Consider the following 19,568-nt stretch of genomic DNA (forward strand, 5'->3'; position numbering starts at 1 on the left):
TAAAACACCACATCATCATTTGCTACCACCCCACAGGTGGACTCCGTAGATGCAGCGGAGTTGAGGACACGTTAGGGCCTTGCTCTGCTTATTGGGCTGACTACCGGGATAACATAAACAAGCCTGCCTTCTTGATAAATGAATAATTACACGGAGACTTATTGTGGGTATAAAAGTGGGGGTAGGCCACAGCTTTATTATAAGTATGGAGGAAACCTTGTCCGTAGCTAGCTACGGGTGGAATTTGTTCTTCTCAAAACATTGTCACCTCGCATGCCCCGCCACCTGCATCCGTGGTCTTTGTTGATACATCAGGTGACTGTTCTCCTACTATTTCCTAACTTGAACAGACAAGGTCCTTCCACACCGCCAGCTGTGACTGTAATACAAGGAAACAACATAAGTATAACGCAAAAGAATTCCAGGAACACAAAGCAGCATTCACAATAATGAACCAATGTACAACTCAAAAAAATATACAAAAAAAAACCACCAGACTAATGTAGGGCGGGTGGGAGGTTGTTCTTTTCCGGAGCTGCAGGGGAGTCATAGAGGAAGAGCATCCCCTGTGAGGTAGAATTTATATGAACAGGGAGCCCATCCCCCGGGTGTGTCACACACCAATTCCTGTTAAGAACCCATGCTGCTGGGTACTTCCCTTAAAGGGACATACCTGCTTGTTACCAACTCCCAGGCTTAAAACAGCATGGCAGCAATGAGACTACCGGGATAACATAAACAAGTCTGCCTTCTTGATCAATGAATAATTACACGGAGACTTATTGTGGGCAGACCACAGCTTTATTATAAGTATGGAGGAAACCTAGTCTGTAGCTAGTTACGGGTGGAATTAGTTATTTTTAAAACATTGTCACCTTGCATGCACCGCCACCATAGCCGCGGTGGGCACGTATTTGTTGATACGTCAGGTGACTGTTTTCCTACTATCTCCTCACTTGAACGGACAAGGTCCTTCCACACCGCCACAGGACCTGGGTGTATACCTACACCTGCCAAAAGAAACAAAGATCGTTCAATGGCATCCTGCATGCCATACAAGAAAATGTCCAATCCGATGTCGTTCAAATGAACACCATCCTGTAACATCAACTGCCTATTGTCTCAGTCTAATTGTCAGTGCCGTATCACGACCCCACCTTTCGCCCGTACATGTTGTGGCACCCTCATATTGACTAGGCGCCGAGCCCTCTCAATGGCCACGTAGTTATGGGCACTGTTCCACAGAACCCTGGGGACCAACTCAGACTACACTAGCTAGAGGTCTGGGAGAAATGCAGAAAAATAATCAAAATCAGCCTTGAGTTCCGCCACCCTGACAGAACAAAGATCGTTCCCTTCAGCGTGTATGACCAGGACTGCGAGTGCATGTGTAACCTTGCTCAGGGCGACAACCTCAGGCAAAACCTGAAGCCACTTGAGACCTCTTACACCTCTCCAAGAAACGTCTGCCTAGCAAAAACAAAGTTGGTGCCTCCTGGATGGTAGGAAGCACGTTGAGTTGCCCAATAAATATAGGAGTGACCCAATAACCACACAATGGGCCTCCTGAAATCTAAAGAAAAGAAGAGAAACATAAATTAACAGGATAACAGATGCCGACGAACATAACTACGGAAAGCATCTGACTTCCAATGGCCACATTTTTTTACCTCCGCATCTGGCAAACCAGCAGCGTTGGCGACAGTTGCTGCACCTATGGGGAATGAGTGTGCGCCAAATTCCGAAGGGTTTACACTGGATTTTGCTAAACTCTTCTTGAAAACAGTAGTGAAATAAAATTTTGTCAAAGGTGAACCATCACGATGTAATAAAAACTACTGCCCGCGGGATTCACAGAAACATATTTCGAAATGAGTGATACAGGGCAAAAGATTGCATCAAGTTTGAAAATTGATAACCAAGTACCCATATCATAAATATCCGTTTTGGACCGACTAACACGGAGCCTAACTGAATCCGGCAAGATGACTATATCTTCCTTTTGGAGACCCGACGTATGGAACCGCGAAGGCGAACCCAGCTCACCCACCCACATTGAGCAGAAAAACGACAGCGTTAAAGCGCATTGAAAAAGCAAAGCCTCGTATGGAGAGGCACATAAATCTAGGGCACTGTCGATTAAACGATGTAAGAGAAAAAAATGGAACCGGCCTACAAGTATCGACCGACATATTTTCTTTTATCCAACCCCACAATATTAAAGAGAAGATTGGGTTCTTGGTAGCATCTGCCAGGCCCAATAATTTGAAAGCAAATGCAACACCCGATAAACGTTTCTGTACAACCCCTGCAGACAAGCCTTTGCTGCGCAACCATGACAAATAAGAAACAGTAATTATACCGCAGTTCAAAGGAGAGAGATGAGCATCATCCTAGGCACACGCAAGCCATGCCTTAGGGTATGTGCACACGGTAGCAGGCTTTTACGTCTGAAAAGACAGACTGTTTTCAGGAGAAAACAGCTGCCTCGTTTCAGACGTAAATGCTCCTCCTCGCATTTTGCGAGGCTTCTCTGACAGCCGTAAACTTTGAGCTGTGCTTCATTGACTTCAATAAAGAACGGCTCAAATTACGTCTGACAGAAGTGTCCTGCACTTCTTTTGACGAGGCTGTATTTTTACGCGTCGTCGTTTGACAGCTGTCAAATGACGACGCGTAAATGACAGGTTGTCTGCACAGTACGTCGGCAAACCCATTCAAATGAATGGGCAGATGTTTGCCAACGTATTGTAGCCCTATTTTCAGACGTAAAACAAGGCATAATACGCCTCGTTTACGTCTGAAAATAGGTCGTGTGAACCCAGCCTTACAGTGGCTGTTTCATATAGCAGCAGCAGCAACTGAATTCTGAACCAAAGGTATCAGATGCTCACTGGCAAGCCTCAAAGGAAAGAGGGGCACAGGCAACTCTCCTGATCCGCCCGAGGATGAAGGTCCCTGAAACGATGCCACTGAAAACTAGATAAAGCGTCAGCAACATCGTTAAACTCACCCGGCACGTGGCACGCCATGGCAACCAAATTAAAAGTTAAACATGTTAAAACCAAATGTCTCAGCAATGCAAGTACATGAGGGGAACTTGATGTTTACTTATTTATTGCCATGACCATACTCTCGTTACCCAACCAAAACAATATCCTTTTATTATACATCTCAGCACCCCATATTTCCAAAGACTCCACTATCGGGGAAAAGTTCTAGCAAGGTCACATTTTTGTCAAACCTTTTCTGATCCAATCCGGAAGCCAGGATTGTGCGGACCATTTAACTCCACAAATAGCTCCATAAGGGTATGTTCACACGCAGAGTCAAAAACGCCACTTCTTTTTCGCGACCGTTTTTTCATTATCGATCTCACCCGTTTAACCCTTCAGATGCGGTGCTCTGAGTGGTTTTGGAGAGAGGGATAAGATCGCCGAGTATCTGTGTCTCCGACGGCAGCCGGGGGCCTAATAAAGGCTCCCAGGTCTGCCTGTAGTGAATGCCTGCTAGGTCATGCCAGAGGCATGTCCTAGCAAATGCCTGTCCGTTTTAAATGGACAGGCAGTAATACACTGCAATACAAAAGTATTGCAGTCTATTATAATAGTGATCGGATGATCGCATATTAAAGTCTCCTAGTGGGACTAGTAAAAAAGTAAAAAAAAAAATTTAATAAAGTTAATAAAAAAAAATGTGAAAAAAAAATGAAAAACCCACTTTTTCCCCTTACAAACTTCTTTACTATTAAAAAACCAAAATAAAGTAAAAAAGTTACGCATATTTGGTATCGCCTCGTCCATAACGACCCTGACTATAAATCTATTACATTATTTAACCCGCATGGTGAACGCCGTAAAAAATTAAATAAAAAACTATGGAAACATTGCTGTTTTCTGTGAATGACTTAAAAGAAATGTGATAAAAAGTGATCAAAAAGTCGCACCTACTCCAAAATGGTACCAATAAAAACTACATGTCTTCCCGCAAAAAAAAAGCCATCATACAACTGCATCGGCAAAACAATAAAAAACAATAAAAAAGTTATGGCTCTTCAAATATGGAGACAGAAAAACAAATAATTTGGAAAAAAATAAGTTTTTTACTGTGTAAAAGTAGTAAAACATACAAAAACGATACAAATTTATCATTGCAATCGTAACAACCCGCTGAATAAAGTTATTGTGTTATTTATACTACACGGTAGATTTAGGATGCGAAAAAGAGTGGCGAAATTTCAGTTTTTTTCTATTCCCCCCCAAAAAAAGTTAATAAAAGTTAATCAATAAATAATATGTACCCTAAAATGGTGCTATAAAAAAATCCAACTTGTCCCGCAAAAAACAAGACCTTATACAGCTATGTCGACGCAAAAATAAAAAGTTATAGCTCTTGGAATGCGACGATGGAAAAACGTAAAAAAATGGCTTGGTCATTAAGGTTTAAAATAGGCTGGTCATTAAGGGGTTAAGGCGTACTTGCTATCCCGATGTGCAGGTCAGTTGGGAACATTCCTTCAGTTTTAAGAGGTAATTATCAAGGCCCTAATATTTGGAATCCGGGTAGGAACGTCTGCCCCAAAACGTCATCATCTTTGCTGGAAGCGAGGCTGCCTTGTTATAGCAGGGCAACACTTTCTCAGTGAGGTTCTCCAAACTGCAAACAAGGGAAGGACCCCAAAAAAGTACAGAGTGTGTTCCAAAAAGGGTATAAAAAAGGACACCATTTATCAGTGCGACACCAGCCCCAAAAAACCTGGCCTGTGCATAATGGATTGGTTCAATGTGTACATCAATATCCATGGATTATTCATTTTATGTCATTTACCCCATTATTACGTCATCCTATTATGCCCTGATGCACTCCACGCAGCTTACATATGCCCCGACATTATAAGCTATTACTGTACTCTGGAGAACCCGCTTAAGTTGAAATACGTAGATTGAAATTTGCCAAATTAGTCAATTTGACGCACTTCGGGCAGCCCTAAAGACGAAAAATGATATATATGCCTTCTATGAGCAAGCATAGATTCGCATTACAATTTGCTCCATTTTCTAGCTTTAGAAATTATAAACCTGTCAGAAACTTGTTGGGCAATGAAATTGTATATCTGTGGAAAAAAATGTACATTTTTAATCTCCAACATCTATTGTGTACTAATTTCTGCAAACTATAAAAATGCTCACTATACCTCTAGATGAATTCCTTGAGTGATGTAGTTTCCAAAATGGGGTAATTTTCATGTGTTTCCACTGTACTGGTACATTAGCTCAACGCAACATAGTGTCCGAAAACTAATCTTGTAAAATCTCCACTCAATAAACCAAATAGCACTCCTTCCCTTTAGAGCCTTGCTGTGTGTCCAAATAGCAGTTTATGACCACATATAGGGTATTGCCTTACTCATGAGAAATTAGGTAACAAATTTTGGGGTGCCTTTTCTCCTGTATTCCTTGTAAAAATGAAAAATGTTGAGCTAAATCTACAAAGAATGTAGATTTGAATTTTCACAGCCCAATTTTAATATAATCTATAAGACACCTGTGGGGTCAAAATGCTCACTAGACCCCTAATTTAATTCCTTGAGGAGTAAAGTCTCAAAAATGGGGTCACATCTGGGGAATTTCTACTGTACTGGTACCTCAGGAAGCTCTGCAAATACGTCATGGCTCCTAAAAAACAATTCAGCAAAATATGCGCTCAAAAAAACAAATGGTGCTCCTTCCCTTCTGAGTCGTGCCGTGTCTCCAAACAGCAGTTTGCCATCACATATGGGGTACTGCGTCACTCAGGAGAAAACTTAATGTGCTTTTCTCCTATAATCCTTGTGGAAATTAACAATTTTGAGAGAGAACTACACCTTATTGGAAAGTTTTTAATTTTTTTTAATTTTCACGTTCTAATTTTAATAAATTCAGCAAACAGTGGTGTCAAAATGCTCATTATACACCTAGATTAATTCCTCAAGGGGTGTAGTTTACCAAATGTCACTTTTCAGGCGTTTTCACTGTACTGGTACCTCAGGGGCTTTGTAAATTCAACATGGTGCCCAGGAATCAATCCAGCAAAATCTGCGCTCCAAAAGCCAAATGGTGCTCCTTCCCTTCTGAGCCCTGCCGTGTATCCAAACAGCAGTTTATGACCACATATGGAGTATTTTCCTACTCTGGAGAAGTTGCTTTAGAAATGTTGTGGTGCTTTTTCTCCTTTATTTGTTGAGAAAATGAACAATTTTGAGATATCTTATTGGAAAAAAAATTTAATTTTTTTTTTTCACTGCCCAATTCTAATAAAATCTTTGAAACACTTATAGGGGTCAAAATGTTCTTTACAATGCCTAGATGAAGTCCTTGTGGGTGTAGTTTCTAAAATGGGGTCTTTTTTGAGCTGTTTCACTTGTTTTGGCACCACCAGACTTCTTCTAACCTGACAATGTGCCTAACATATGTTCTAATAAAAAGAAGGCCCCAAACTCCACTAAGTGCTCCTTCATTTCTGAGGCTTGTTTTTCAGTCTATTAGCAAACTAGGGCTACATGTTGGGTATTTATAAAAGCTGCAGAATCTGGCCAATAAATATCGTGTTGTGTTTTTCTGTTAACACTTGCTGTGTTACAGAAAAACATGGATACATTTCACCTCCACTTTGCTTTAATTCCTGTGAAATGCCTAAAGGGTTAAGAAACTTTCTAAATGCTGTTTTGAATACTTTGAGAGGTGCAGTTTTTAAAATGGGGTAATTTATGGGGTTTTCCTAAAATATCGGCCCCTCAAAGCTACTTCAGAACTGAACTGGACCCTATAAAAATAGGCTTTTGAAATTTTCTTGAAAATGTAAGAAATTCCTGTTAAACTTATAAGTCTTGTAACGTCCTAGAAAAATAGAAAAATGTTCAAAAAATGGTGCCAACATAAAGTAGACACGTGGAAATGTTAATTAGTAACTAGTTTCTGTGGTATTACGATCAGTCTTACAAGCAGATACATTCAAATTAAGAAAAATGCAAATTTTTACACATTGTCGCTAAATTTTGGTGTTTTCCACAAATAAGCAATGAATTTATCAACCAAATTTAACCCTGACATAAAGTGCACTTTGTCACAAGAAAACAATCTCAGAATTGCTTGGATAGGTGAAAGAATTCCCAAGTTATTGCCACATAAAATGACACGTCAGAAAAATGGGGCTCTGTCAGGAAGTCCAAAGTGTCTGCGGCAGGAAGGGGTTAAGGCTGGCATTTTATATGCGAGTTTTAAGTTGAAATACGTAGATTGAAATTGGCCAAATTAGTAAATTTGGTGCACTTCGGGCAGCCCTGAAGACGAAAATGAAATATATGCCTTCTGTGAGCAAGCGTAGATTCGCATTACAATTTGCTCCATATCCTATCTTTAGAAATTATAAACCTGTCGGAAACTTGTTGGTCCTGCCCCTCCCAGTTAACCCCACACAGTTTTCTAATGACTTTTCAAAAGGTTTGTGTCACGGCGTGGGGTGTGGACCCACTGGGTCGTACCACGTAGCGGGGTAGCAGCTGACCAACTAGGTACAAAACAATGTCTATAGTCCAGAACGTGTACATGAGGCAATGTACATAGTAGCGGAGACGCAACTTGACTTTCACTGTAGATGGCTAGTGGATGCAGCGTAAGACACGACTTGACTCTAACTGTAGATATGATAGCACGGGATACAGGGTACAGGCAGCAGGAACGGGTAACACTGGGAACTGGGAAACACTGGGAGATCATTTGCAAGACAAACTTAGGTGTACAACAACGCTCAGGCATCGATCAAGTGGGCAGAGCCCTTTTTATAGTCCAGCAGCCATTTGGGCTAATTATTGAGTAATGACAGCTGGACGCGTACTGGGCCTTTAAGGCCATGCACGCGCGGGCGTGCGCCCCCTGCGAGAAACAGTCCGAGAACCCGGAAGTGAGTGCCGGCGTCTCCCTGGAGGAAGATGTCGTAGAGAACACACATGTCCATGGCCGGGACCGTCAGAGGGTAAGTCTGAACGACGGCCCTCGGCCATAGACGTTACAGTTTGTTTCCTCCTGTATTGTTTGTTAAATGTCTCGATATAAAGGCAACATCAATACCTTGTTACTATGAGAGTTAGCCATAACAAATATTCGCTTGTTTTTTCCTTTAAATGTGTAGCTGGTAGCCGGATAGAACTGTGATGTGACATGGTTTGAATTTTTGTCATTAGAAGCCAGAAATATCTTAATCAGAGATGAGCAAATCGAATTTGCTACAAATTTCCCCAACGTTTTAGATTTTCATGTGTTAGTGTGTTAGTTAGGTATGCACAGGCAGCTATTGCTGTGAGTTAGGACTGCTGCAACTATACAATTCTTACATTATTTTGTAAATCACCAACCTGCATTACATCATTCACAAATCTTCTTCAACAATATTAATCCTGCCGCTGCTTTCTGAAACAGTCACTCATTATTTTGCATATATCTAATATCTACTAAAATTGGCATATTGTTCTGTGTCAAGCATTTATACAGTGCAATTATATTTCAGTCTGCGTCCAAGTGACAATTTTAAAAGCCTTTGTCCAATACAGTGGTTTCACCTTTGATGGTCACTTGTCAAGGCTCCCTGCTTTCTCCTTTATTATTTGTCGTAGTTTTTTTCAGACAAAACCCTTAACTGGTACCCGACCGCTGGCTGTATTTTTACGGCCAGCGGTCAGGGTCCTTAAAACCCGAGCCATCGACTTTCTACGGCTCGGGTTTTAACTTGCTGCCTGCGCGATCGGGCAGCTGAATGTCGGGTCTCCGGCTGTCAGTGACTGCCGGGGAGCCTGAGGAGAGGATAGAAGCAGCTTTCGCTGCTTCTGTCTTCTCCGATCTCTTTTTACATAGCGCTCAATGAACGCTGTCTCTATTCCTCCCGGTGATCATGTGACTGGTCACATGATTGCCGGGTGCCGTTAGTGACAGACTGCTGCTGGGTCTTACTAGACCCAGCACAGCCCAGTTAGTGACAATCGTCACTATGAGAGGGCTGATTTCCCCTGTAACTGGGGCTGCTGTGCAGCCCCAGTTACAGTGGAAAAACATGGTGTAAAAGAAAGAAAAAATATATAAAGTTCCCCAAAGGTCTTTTATGACCTTTGAGGGACAGACCATAGTAATAAAAAAATAATAAAGTAAAGTGCAAAAAAAATTAAATAATAAATACACATAAAATACCCACCCCAAAAAAAAACGTCCCCCCCGCCAATCATTGTTGTAACGCTAGCGCTGACCCAATTACCCTAATATAGACATGTAATATATTAAAATTTACGGTAGACAATGACGATCACAAATAAAGGTCTATTTTATTGTAAAACTATGTTATTACCCAAAAAAAATTGCTGAAACGTAAAAAAGCTTATTTTTTTACTATTATTTTCAAACTTTATGATTAAAAATGTTAAAATAGCAAAAAAGGTGTGTATAAAAACGATAAAAAATTAAACCTGCATTGTCTACGGAAAAAACGTCGTAAAAATCACGTAGTTAGCCCAACAAATAAAAAAGTTATAGCCATTTAACAAACACGCGCTAAAAATGGCTAAACGGTGTCTGGTCCTGAAGGCGCAAAATAGCCCGGTCCTGAACTGGTTAAGTCAAAAGTCTTGCGGTGGCTTGTGTCTCACACAAAATGTGTGCCTTTGTGAATGATATACTACTTTGCATTTCTTCTTCCCATATTTCCCTGTTAAAACTATAACTGGGGTTGATATTACAAAAAACCCATGGGAAGCTATCCTTGGACCTTTCTCGGAAGTCCTAAATATTGGTCTCCAGGGGGACCATATCTACAGGGGTGGGCTATATCTACAGGGGTGGGCTATATCTACAGGGCTGGGCTATATCTACAGGGCTGGGCTATATCTACAGGGCTGGGCTATATCTACAGGGGTGGGCTATATCTACAGGGCTGGCCTATATCTACAGGGCTGGGCTATATCTACAGGGGTGGGCTATATCTACAGGGGTGGGCTATATCTACAGGGGTGGGCTATATTTACAGGGGGCTAGTACTATATAGCTCCCCCTGTAGCTATAGCCCACCCCTGTATATGGTGCTCCATAGATAGCCCACCCCAGTATATAGCCCCCCTGTAGATATAGTCCCCCTCTATATAGCCCACCCCCTGTAGATATAGTCCACCTGTATATAGCCCACCCCCTGTAGATATGGTCCCCCTGTAGATAGCCCACCCAGTATATAGCCCCCTGTAGATATAGTCCCCCTGTATATAGCCCACCCCCTGTAGATATAGCCCCCCTGTAGATATAGTCCCCCTGTATATAGCCCACCCCCTGTAGATATAGTCCACCTGTATATAGCCCACCCCCTGTAGATATGGTCCCCCTGTAGATAGCCCACCCCAGTATATAGCCCCCTGTAGATATAGTCCCCCTGTATAGAGCCCACCCCCTGTAGATATAGTCTACCTGTATATAGCCCACCCCCTGTAGATATAGTCCCCCTGTATATAGCCCACCCCCTGTAGATATAGCCCCCCTGTAGATATAGTCCCCCTGTATATAGCCCACCCCCTGTAGATATAGTCCACCTGTATATAGCCCACCCCCTGTAGATATAGCCCCCTGTAGATATAGTCCCCCTGTATATAGCCCACCCCCTGTAGATATAGTCCCCCTGTAGATATAGCCCCCCTGTAGATATAGTTCCCCTGTAGATATAGTCCCCCTGTAGATATAGCCCCCCTGTAGATATAGTTCCCCTGTAGATATAGTTCCCCTGTAGATATAGTCGTCCCCCCTGTAGATACTGCCGCACACTTCTATTACAATTAAAAAAAATAAAAAAAATATTCAAACTCACCTTATTCCCGCTCTCACGCCGTCCGGCAGCCATGGAGACCTGCTCTCTTCTGCGCAGGTCTCCAGGGGGTTGAACGCAGCGTCTATGAAAGGCGCTGATTGGCTGGGCAGGATGACTTTCCCTGCCAGTCAGTCAGCGCCTTTCATCGACGGAAGTGTCACTGGTACAAAAGGTACCAGTCGCTTCATTCGTGGAGAGGCGCTGAATGGCCGGGCACGGAACGTGCCCAGTCATTCATTGCTTCTAATTGTACCTGTGTCCTTGCGACACAGGTACAATTATAGTGCAGGAGGAGGTGGCGCTGGCGCCCCCCTCTGAGCTGAGCCCGGGGCACGTGCCCCGCCTGCCACCCCCTAGCTACGCCCCTGGCTTTGAGACAAATTTCAGCAGGTCTAGTCCCATTGCTAGATAAAGCCTTCTTATCTGACACCTTTAGCAAACTCCTTTTACTCTAGTCTACCTTTTTCCTCTTAAGGCTCCTTCATTTTCTTCCCCCTCACCCCCTTTATTTCTATGTCTTTTTCTTTCTCTCCTTATTTTTCCCTTGGTTCTTTTGGTGCAGAGTTGCCCTCTGCATTATCCATTTTCCTATTAAAAATGGGTGGCATATTGATGTCTGACCACTAATTTGCTCAATAAAACTACTGGTCTCATTGCTCAACTTGTTAAAATGTGAATTACCTCACTATTTAAAATTTGGCACGCATGTTAGCATTTTGTTACGTACACCGTGTTGTAATTTATATTTTAAGTATGTATTTTAATTTCTTTAATAAACCTTATAGCATAAAAAAAGATTTATGTATGAACACGTTTATATCAGTGTTAGGGTATGTGCACACGACCTCTTTTCAGACGTAATGGAGGCGTTTTACGTCTCGAATTACGCCTGAAAAGACGGCTCCAATACATCGGCAAACATCTGCCCATTGCTTGCAACGGGTCTTACGATGTTCTGTGCAGACAAGCTCTCATTTTACGCGTCACTGTCAAAATATGGCGCGTAAAATGACGGCTCGTCAAAAGAAGTGCAGGACACTTCTTGGGCCGTTTTTGGAGCCGTTTTCTCACAGACTCTATTGAAGACAGCTCCAAAAGCGGCCATAGAAAACGCCGCGAAAAACGCGAGTTGCTCAAAAAACGTCTGAAAATCAGGAGCTGTTTTCCCTTGAAAACAGCTCCGTATTTTCAGACGTATTTTGTTAATCGTGTGAACATACCCTTAAATAAATTATGCCTATATATAACAGACCTAGATCTGACCTGTCCCCATACTATGCTGTCCTTTCATGGTATATATATCATATATATTAGGGAATTAGTGTTCATGCAGTTCCGAATATATACCAGTGTAGGTCAACCAAAAATCAACCTACACTTGGAGGCCTTGTTCACAGTGATTTTTTTTCATGCAAATTTAGGCGCGCATTCTGACAAAATCAGCATGAAATCTGCGTAAAAACTGCCTCCCATTATTTTTAATGGGAAATCGGTGTTATTGATGTGGATTCCGCATGGAAACATGCCTAATTTCCACACAAAAATTATTGCCACATGAACTAAAAATCCACTTCAAAATTTTCCACCTCCTATGTCGTCCGAATATACCCTAAGTCAGGGGTCTCAAACACATGAGGCTGTCATCCGCGGCCCGCCGGGCACTGCAGCTCCCTCGGGAGAGGAGAGAGCAGGCCAAAGGAGGAGTGTGCCGATGAATGATGAAGCCCCTGATGTCTTTGTCCATATATGGGCAGTGATGTCAGGGACTTCCCCAGAGCTGGTGTCCCAGAGCAGAGCTTATACCAGCGCTCTGCTCTGGGACTCCTGCTCTGAGGAAGCCCCTGACATCACTGTCCATATATGGACAGTGATGTCAGGAGCAGAGCTGGAGTCCCAATCAGAGTGCTAGTAGCACTCTGCCCGGGACTCCGGCTCTAGGGTTGCGCATGTCAGGAGCAGAGCTGGAGTCCCAGGCAGAGTGCTACTAGCGCTCTGCCCGGGACTTGGGTAATGGGGATGCCCCTGACATCACTGTCCATATATGGACAGTGATGTCAGGGGCTTCCCAGGAGTTCCGGAGCAGAGCCTATACTAGTGCTCTGCTCTGGGACTCCGGTTGTGCGGTTGCTCCTGACATCACATTCCAGCCCAGGATGATACCCTGGCGTCACTGTCTATGGACAGTGACGTCAAGGGCTCCTCCAGCAGAGGAATCCCTGGCCTAAGCGTTGGCAACGCTCTGGCTGGGGATTCCACTCCTAGAGGAGGCCCAATGGAGCTATCTACAAGTGTGTGTGGCACTATCTATAAAGGGTGCGTGTGGCATTATCTACAGAGGGCACTGTGGCATTATCTACAGATGGCACTGTGGCATCATCTACAGAGGGCACTGTGGCATTATCTACAGAGAGCACTGTGGCATTATTTATAGAGAGCACTGTGGCATTATCTACAGAGGGCACTGTGGCATTCTCTACAGAGGGCACTGTGGTATTATCTACAGAGGGCACTGTGGCACTGTCCAAAAAAGGGGCTGCCCAATCTTCATATTCTTGTGAAAACTGGATTGTTAAAATAAGCACGTGGAGTAAACTCTCAAATTTCCGTTAAGTTTAAACCTAGCGGTATTATTATAGTAATGTAGTACTATTATAGTAATGTAGTATTATTATAGTAATGTAGTATTGTAGTCATGTAGTATTGTTATAGTAATGTAGTATTATTATAGTAATGTAGTATTGTTATAGTAATATAGTATTATTATAGTAATGTAGTATTATTATAGTAATGTAGTATTGTAGTCATGTAGTATTGTTATAGTAATGTAGTATTATTATAGTAATGTAGTATTGTTATAGTAATAAAGTATTATTATAGTAATGTAGTATTCTAGTCATGTAGTATTATTATAGTAATGTAGTATTATTATAGTAATGTAGTATTATTTTAGAAATGTAGTATTATTATAGTAATGTAGTATTGTTATAGTAATGTAGTATTATTATAGTAATGTAGTATTGTAGTAATGTAGTATTATTATAGTAATATAGTGTTATAGTAGTTCAAATAACTAATTGATTAACAATAATTTTGTATTGTATCAAATTTGAAAGTAATGCGGCCCGTCAACTTCCCATTTTTTCTATGTGCGGCCCATTTACCCGGCCGAGTTTGAGACCCCTGCCCTTAGTGCTCCGATTTTAGAAACACAGAATTTTTTCCAGATGCCATATTTGGAAGTATTCTACACAACATATGGTGCCTCTAGGGGAGGCACCATATGTTGGCACACAAAGTAGCTGCGAGTTTGTACCTTCATGTGCCACTGTACAGAATACGTGTACTCTGCTTTGGTTCCAGTGATATTTTAAAGCTGCTGTACAGACCGTTCTGTTTCCCTGCTGCAACCTCTGCATCCCTAGTAGCAACAGCCCATCTGATATAAACATTAAACCTGTGTATATACATTCATAATATGAATACTAATAGTTGCTATTATAGAACAGTCCTGGGCTTTCTTCAAACAACCCGTGCTCCTTGTATAGAAAAGCTAAACTGATGATTGGGACAAAAACACGTATGTTTAATGAGTAAGATGCTGCCGGCTTGCGACTTACATGTAGGTTACTGGTGTGGTATGGGTTAAGCAAAAAAATAAACTCATACCAGTGACCTTCATATTCACTATTATGAGGTAATCCAAGGCAATCTGGACACCGTTTCTAGCAATCTTACAGAAACATTACAAAACATTCTATTATGTTTGCCTTTCACTAGCAGTATTCAGGATTGGATGCTGTCGGTGCACATCCTGGGGTCAGGAAGAGAAAAAAGTGATTTCTGTCTTTCTGTCTCCATCAATGCAACTGCCATCTGTCACTGACAGCCATTAACAGAAGATAAGTGTTCTGCAGGACTGCGATCACCTGATCTCCGGGATAATATTGACACGTCTAACAGGAATAATGTGTAAAGGGGTTGTAATCAATTTCAGAATATAAGCAGTGGTTTAGGCAGCTTAGTGCTGAAACAAGATACTGCAGATGTGTCCTGTTTGATTTGTGGAACAGTATTTGTTCAAAATACATGTACACATTTGTATTATTTTTTTCATAAAAAAATTAGTTTCCATTTATTAATTATTATTTATTTATATTAAATTGGAATTTCTTTCCATATGCTTTATTTAGGCATATGTATACCATAGAAGAGCGGTTTCTCCTTCTATGATACACATCGGAGAGCTGCTAACACAGAGCAACTCCCATTCTGGCAGTCTCGGCCCGTTCATGTGTTACATCTGTTCAATTGCTGGTATGTAACACGGCTCGTCCACTGAAGTGGCTTCTGCAGGAGAAAGTTTTGCCCCGGGCAGGCTTTTTTAAAAAAAAAAAACTTGCTAAGATGAGACAACAACTTTAACCCCTTCAGGACTGAGCCAGTTTTGGCCTTCAGGACGAAGCCGATTTGTCAAATCTGACATGTGTCACTTTATGTGGTAATAACTCCGGAATGCTTTTGCCTATCCAAGTGATTCTGAGATTGTTTTCTCGTGACATATTGTACTTTATGTTAGGGAAAAAATTTGGTCGATAAATTCAATATTTATTTGTAAAAAACACCAAGATTTAGAGAAAATTAGCAAAAATTAGCATTTTTCTAAATTTAAATGTATCTACTTGTAAAGCAGATAGTAATACCACACAAAATACTTACTAGTTTATATTTCCCATAGGTCTACTTTATGTTTGCATCGTTTTTTGAACATTCTTTTATTTTTCTAGGACGTTACAAGGCTTAGAACTTTAGCAGCAATTTCTCATATTTTCAAGAAAATTTCAAAAGCCTATTTTTCAGGGACCAGTTCAGTTCTGAAGTGGCTTTGAGGGCCCTATATATTAGAAAGTCCCCATAAATCACCCCATTTTGAAAACTGCACCCCTCAAAGTATTCGAAACAGCATTCAGAAAGTGCTTTAACCCTTTAGGTGTTTCATTTTATTCGAAAAATTCATTTGTAATACATTTTTTCTGTACCACAGAAGGTTTTACCTGAGAAATGCAACTCAATATTTATTGCCCAGATTCTGCAGTTTTTAGAAATATCCCACATGTGGCCCTAGTGCAGTAATGGACTGAAACACAGGCCTCAGAAGCAAAGGAGCACCTAGTGGATTTTGGGGCCTCCTTTTTTTAGAATATATTTTAGGCACCATGTCAGGTTTGAAGAGGTCTTGTGGTGTCAAAACAGTGGAAACCCCACAAAAGTTACCCCATTTTGCAAACTCCACCCCTCAGGGAATTTATCTAGGGGTATAGTTAGGATTTTGAACCCACAGTTTTTTTGCTAAATTTATTTAAATTAGTATGTGAAGATGAAAATCTGCTTTTCTTGTGAAAAAACGTAGACATTTTTAATTTTTGCAAAGAATAAAGTAGAAAAAACACCCCAACATATGTAAAGCAATTTCTTACGATTATAGCAATACCCCATATGTGGTAATAAACTGCTGTTTGGACCCACAGCAGGCCTCAGAAGAGAAGGAGCACCATTTGAATTTTGGATTTCTGATTTTGCTGGAATAGTTTTCAGTGCCGTGTCGCGTTTACAATGCACTGGAGGGATGAAAACCGTGGAAACCCCCCAATAGTGACCCCATTTTGGAAACTACACCCCTCAAGGAATTTTTCTAGGGGTAAAGTTAGCATACTGATCCCACAGTTGTTTTGCTGAATTCATTGGAATTAGTCTGTAAAGGTAAAAATCTACTTTTTTTCTGTAAGAACTTAGACATTTTTTATTTTTACAAGGAATAAAGGAGAAAAAGCACCCCAACATTTGTAAAACAATTTCTCCTGATTACGTAAATACCCCATATGTGGTAATAAACTGCTGTTTGGACCCACACCGGGGCTTAGAAGGGAAGGAGCGCTATTTGGCTTTTGGAGCTCAAATTTAGCTGGAATAGTTTTTGGGTGTCATGTCGAATTTGCAAAGCCACTGAGAGACCGAAACAGTGGAAGCTCCCCAAAAGTAACCCCATTTGAGAAACTACACCACTTAAGGAATCTATCTAGGGGTATAGTGAGCATTTAGGCCCCACACGTCTTTTGCAGAATTTATTAGAATTAGGCCGTGAAAATTAATATCAACATTATTTCCACTAAAATGTTGAATTTTTTCAATTTCACAAAGGATAAAGGAGAAAATGCACCACAACATTTGTAAAGCAATTTCTCCCGAGTACGGCTATACCCCACATGTGTTCATAAATATTTTTTTCATTAGAAAGCAATTAACCCTTTCCGAACTGATCCATGTTTTGCTTTTTCTTTTTCGTTTTTCCTCCCCGCTTTCCGAGAGCCACAACTTTTTATTTTTCCGTCAATAGAGTGGTGTGAGGGCTTATTTTTTGCGGGACGAGCTGTAGTTTTTATTGGTACCATTTTTTGGTACATAAGACTTTTTGAGCATTTTTTATTAAATTTTTTGGTAGAGCGAAGGTGACCAAAAAACTGTGATTTTGCCGTTTAAAATTCTTTATTTTTCACGGCGTTCACCGTGCGAGTTCAATAATGGTATATTGTAATAGCTTGGACTTTTACGGACGCAGCGATACCAATTTTGTGTATTTTTTTAATTTTTTTACATTACTTTAGAGAAAAAATGTGAAAAGGGTTTCTTTTTGGACTTTAAATATTTATTAAATTTTTTCCACTAATAATAATTTACTTTTGTTTTTACACATTTTATTAGTCCCCCTAGGAGACTTGAACCAGCAATCGTTAGATCACTGGTAGAATACACTGCAATACTAATGTATTGCAGTATACTGTCATTTTTACAGGCACCTGTAACAGCGTGTTCACTGTTTCTGTCCGTTAGTCCCGGGTATCAGCTGTAATACACAGCTGACACCCGCAGCGAATGGCGCGGGCTCAGCGCGTGAGACGCTCCATATGTCACCCCCCACACCACGACATGCTATTAAGTCATGGTGCGCGAAAAGTTTAATGCGCAGCGGATGGTGCAGAGTGAAAATTACAATTTTCCACTGATGTGCCATTTTAGTGCACTATATGTTGTGCCCAGTTTGTGCCACAAATACCTCATAAAATTTTAACCGGGTTCTCCCGGGTATGGCGATGCCATATCGGTGGACGTAAACGGCTGTTTGGGCACGTTGTAGGGCTCAGAAGGGAGGGACGCCATTTGGCTTTTGGAGCGCAGATTTTGCTTGGTAGTAGCTCTGGCGTTTTGCTGGTATTTCAGTTTATAATGTGGGGGCAAATGTAGACTGGGCTGAGTACATCAGGGGCATAATAAGAGGGTATAATAATGCGGTAAATAAATAATAATCCGCAGATATGTGGCCTTTGTGGCACTTATAAATGGCGCCCGATCTTATCCGCTTTTGGAACACTGCACATTTTGCATCGCCATATTCTGGGAGCCAGAACTTTTTTTTATTTTTTCACCACCGGAGCCGTGTGAGGGTTTATTCTTTGCGGGACAATCTGTAGATTTCATTGGTACCATTTTGGGGTACATGCCATTTTTTTAATCACTTTTTATTCCATTTTTCGGCAAGCCAGGTGACCAAAAACCATCAATTCTGACAATGATTTTTATTTATTTTTTACAGTGTTCACCATGGGCTATAAATGACAATTATATTTTATTCTGCGGGTCGGTACGATTACGGCGATACCATATGTATATAGGTTTTTTTTATGTTTTGCAGCGTTTGCGCAATAAAATAACTTATTTAGAAAATAATTTCTTTTTTGTGTCACCATATTCTGAGAGCCATAAGTTTTTTATTTTTCAGTCAAAAATGCTGTGTAAGGGCTTGTTTTTTTTCGGGACGGGTTGTAGTTTGTATTGGTACTATTTTGGCGTACATGCGACTCTTTGATCACTTTTTATTGTATATTTTGGGAGGGTTGGTGACCAAAAAATAGTGATTCTGCCATTGTTTTTTGTTTATTTTTTTTTGCGGTGTTCACCGTGCGGGAAAAATAATATTATAGTTTTATAGTTGGGGTCGTTACGAACGCGGTGATACCAAATATGTGTACTTTTTTTTTACGTGTTCATTTTTTTTCCTATAATAAAAGACTTATTATAGGAAAAAAAGCAGTTCTTGTTTATATCACTTCTAACTTTTATTTTTGCACTTTTTTTAAAACATTTTTATTCTTTTTTTTTTACTTTTTTCACTTGTCCCACTAGGGGACACTTAGACTTGCAGCTCTGATCGCTGCTGGAATACATTACACTACCTACGTAGTGGAATGTGTTCTAACTTTCATTGTGACGTAACAGTCAGGCTGGGTTCACACGACCTATTTTCAGGCGTAAACGAGGCGTATTATGCCTCGTTTTACGCCTGAAAATAGTGCTACAATACGTCGGCAAACATCAGCCCATTCATTTGATTGGGTTTGCCGACGTATTGTGCAGACGACCTGTAATTTACGCGTCGTCGTTTGACAGCTGTCAAACAACGACGCGTAAATGGACTGCCTCGGCAAAGAAGTGCAGGACACTTCTTTGCCACGTAATTTGAGCTGTTCTTCATTGAACTCAATGAAGCACAGCTCAAGATTTACGAGCGTCTCAGACGGCTCGTATATTACGAGGAGGAGCATTTACGTGTGAAACGAGGCAGCTGTTAACAGTCTGTCTTTTCACACGTA

This window comes from Rhinoderma darwinii, chromosome 1 (genome assembly GCF_050947455.1).
Source record: "Rhinoderma darwinii isolate aRhiDar2 chromosome 1, aRhiDar2.hap1, whole genome shotgun sequence".
Taxonomy (NCBI): domain Eukaryota; kingdom Metazoa; phylum Chordata; class Amphibia; order Anura; family Rhinodermatidae; genus Rhinoderma; species Rhinoderma darwinii.